Raw genomic sequence first — 4,019 nt, forward strand, 5'->3', positions numbered from 1 at the left:
CCCGGGGGGCCAGGGGGGCGCGGCAGCCGGAGGGAGATCGCCTCGACCGGGCACCGGGAGCGATGGGAAGAGGGGGGCTTCAAACCCACGACTGCAGATGGTCCTTTTGTGGGTTCTGGGATCGGGCGTTGGGGATGAGGTCTCAGGTGGTACGTGGGCTAGCCCTTGGGATAGCCCGTTTCATCTCTGCTGCTGCTCTCTTATTCCTCGGGATCCCCTTTCGCCCCTGACTGGCGGTCATCTCCGGCACACCTTAGGTAGCGTTCAGCAAGAACTCCACCCCTCGCCCCTGGGTGGCTACTTTCCTCCTGTTAGGTTGGTCAGGAACCTGCCACTGGAAAGGACTATTTCTGATATTCCAAAGCTCCTGTTTTGGAGGCAGCTCTGCCTCTGGGGAGACGTCCCCTTCAGGAGTCCCCTCCTTCTGCAGTGCTTGCTTTATCCGGAGTGCTTTGGCAGGTGGGCTCCGAGGCGCTCATCCCATCCAGACCCGGTCCATCAATTGTGATTTTTTCCTTTCAAAGAATACTATCCATAGGTGGGGGTCCAAGTAGACTTGGAAAGCAGCTCCCTCCCCTGGCCCCGCCATTGTTTGGCAATATTTCTAGACATCCAGAAACCAGATCTTCCTGCCCAAGTGAAATCAGTGTGGGCAGTGGCATCACAAGCTTTCTCTCTGCAACCCGTTTTCTGGTACCCAGGATCTGGGTTAAATCCAGCTTCTCAGCTATGCCAGGTCCCAGATAGACTAGCTAGGTGGCCTTAGGCAGGTTATTAAACCCTTCTATGCTTCTGTTTTATATATAACAGGAAGATAACACAACTGTTGTAATGATTAAGTGAGAAAATATACTTTGAAAGGTTCCTGGCACAAAGCAGGTGCTCAAGCTATGTTAGCTATTGTATTATCTCCCTGGTACTTCTTTCTATTTGAGAGTATCACAGAAGATCAATTTAGATCTTGTCTTTAGGAGCTCTGCTGGCTCCTGTCAAAAAGTTGTCGCCTTGGGAGCCAATTAGTACCAACTGCTCTGTTGTCTTGGTTGCCATGTCCACTAGATTTATCCTGGAAAATTCTGGATAATCTGGGGGCTACAGGTGATCCAGCCCCCCACCCCTCTTAGCTCATCAGTCGATGACCAGAGTAGCTTTTCAGAAAGAAAGGGGAAAAAATGGTTCAATCGTCTGTCCTGTTACTTCTTTTATTCCTGATATGAGAAGATGTTTTCTTTGCCCTCTTTTCACTGAGACCTAGAGTTCAACACCCCGCTAGTGTTTCTAAATCTGAAAGTTGCAATTTAAGCCATCCCCTGGGAGTTTGTGATGTGAAGGCTATGCCAGGGAAGATGTGGAGTTAGCCTGTGCCTTGGGGGCAGGAGGAGAGTGCACAGTCCTCTGTGGGACATGCTACAGGGCTGGAAATTGCGATATTTAGTGGAGTGACAAAACTGTTTCAATGGCAAGGAAAACAATATGATATTTGAGGAGTCAGTCAAGCCTTGACTTAGCAGTTCAACTTGGGTAGCCTTGCCTGTAGCTCGGTGGGTGGTGACAGCAAACTCTTTGGATGGAGACTAGCTGCCAGTGGATGCAGGGCTGCCCAACCTCCTAGTTGTCAGAGGGAACTGGTTCTAACTAGCAATTTAGCTGAAGCTACCTCTTGATACAGAGCTGAGCCTGGTTCAGGGAAGAGTATTTATAAAATCCAGAAGCCGCCACCTGGGTATACACAGAGACCAGCTGTCTCTGAACCAGATCCCTAAGGGATCTTTGTTTCCCTAGAGGCCAAAACCCAGCCTGTTTTCTTCCTTTTGGAAAAGCTGTGATGAAAAGTGGAAGTGTTTCCTAGAGCCCTTGAAGCTCTAGGGAGACTCTAAATTGCTTCACTTCTCTCAGCCCAGCCTCAGGGGTCTCCTCTTGCAGGCTGACGGGCCTGACCCAGGGAAGCCCTGTGCACCCTGATCTTATGTAAGCTTCACCTCCCACACCTGCTTATTTTCTTGCTTCAGAGAGACTGCATGAAATGAGAGGACTTGGGACTTCTTAAGAGATTCCCACCCAGGAGACTCCTGGGGAGGCCGGAGTCCCCAGACCTACAGCAACTACAAGTGCAGGGGTTCTGACGGGGCTGTTGGGAAGACTGGGGGCTCCTCTGTGCTCTTCACTGTCACTCAGCACTGCAGCAGAGCATTGCCCTGTGAGTGTGCGTGCGCAGATGAGCTGCAGGGAGTCTCTCCAGCTCGTCTGTATTCACAGCTGTGGGCAGTACTTGAATGCTGTGGATCTCAGTGTGTTTAATAACTTCTCACTGTTTTCAGTGAAGGCTGGGAATGGGAGATGCATTCAGACCCCCAGGGCTCCTCCCTATAACCCTCATCTTGTAATACAGTTGGCTGCTTAAAGCAGAATGCAAGTTCTTCTGTGATCCTGTTGCATTTCTCAACCGTGAATTGAGTTAGGGGAATCCCTTGGTTCAACAGTGACTGTAAAATGCGGTCACGGATGACAGCTAACTATCCTCATGGACAGATCAATGATAAGTATTACCATGGGAGCCTCAAACTGTTACCCTCTCCTTTGTTTTACTGCATGCTGCCCTCTTAGGTAATAGGAACGGGGATCACACTTTACGACTTACATTCTCTTCCCCACCATTGCAGTTTGACTGGGCAACATCATTCCATTATGTCTTCTGTGTGTTAGTTGTCAGGGAACCTGGTAGGAATTTGTAAGAAATCCAAATCCTCTCATTGGCATTTTATTATTGTTATGGATATATTGGACTTATAAAACTGAAGTGATAGCTACGTGATCTTGTAATACATTCCACCTATGGGAAAAAAACCAATATTTGGTCCCTAACTTGCTCGTCCCTTTCTGGGTGGCCCATTTGGGTTGTTGGCATGAGCAGCTTGAGGAGGCGCCTCCAGCCAGTGAAAGTGAGTGACTTTGTCATCCTGTAACCCAGGAATATGGATGACTCTTTTCTAAGCTGCAGCTGTGACCAGTTACCTCTTGAAATGTCAAGTCTCTGTAGGGGCAGGTGTCTACAAATAATGTGGCTGGATCCAAATATGCATCTTTTACATCTGCCTGTGACGAGTCTTGAATGATGAAAGTGATGGTGATAAGGTTGCAAAGGGAGGGAAGAAGTTTCAGTTTAATAATGATTTCTTCAGGCAAGTGGTTCTATGAATATGTTCCCTTGTCTTTTTATTTTTCTGTAGTTCCAAATTATCTCTCACATGCCTGCTCTATCACAGAAAACATGCACTTAATTTTGTAAAAATGCTTCAAGAGATAAATACAGGTGTATTTTTTAGCAGGATAATTTCAAATAATAATGTATCAAAATGTCTCAGTGATGGATTTTAAATTTCTTAAGAAGCCCTAAGGATCTTCTAGTCCAGTCTTGTCATTATACAGATGAGGAAACTGAAACCCAAAATGAATCTTAAGTTTACACAGTAAATTTACACCATAAGCTAGAACCAAGACGAGGACACAGAACTACTGACTGCTCGTGCCGAAAGAACTTTTCTCTAGACTCCTTTAGCATGGTAGCCCAGTGGCTATAGAGTGATGTATTTGAATACAACTTTTATTTTTGGTTATATTATTTTTGTTTCATTGTTTACTTTTATCATTTTTATAAATTAAGGTCACATTGATTTACAACATTGTATATGATTAAGAAATCTAGAACTCCACCTTTTTAGGTGTATACCACCACACCATACCCACCAGCAAGGCACTCACAGTCCTCCACCATGGCACATTGTGCCTCTCTCTCTTTCTTCCCTTCCCTTCCCTGCTCTGGTAGCCTCAATCTTACAGTCCCATTTCTAGGATGATTTTGGTTGGGTGTTGTCCTACACTTTGTTTTGTGTCTCTATACTCCCTGTCTGAGTGAAACCACTTGATGTTTGTCTTTTTCTTTCTGGCTTATTTTGCTTAGCATAATCCCCTCCAGTTCCATCCATGTTGTCACACATGTCAAGAGTTCATCTTTTTTTTTT

Source organism: Condylura cristata, unplaced genomic scaffold (assembly GCF_000260355.1).
Source record: "Condylura cristata isolate star-nosed mole 26May11 unplaced genomic scaffold, ConCri1.0 scaffold00024, whole genome shotgun sequence".
In the NCBI taxonomy this organism is placed as follows: Eukaryota; Metazoa; Chordata; class Mammalia; order Eulipotyphla; family Talpidae; genus Condylura; species Condylura cristata.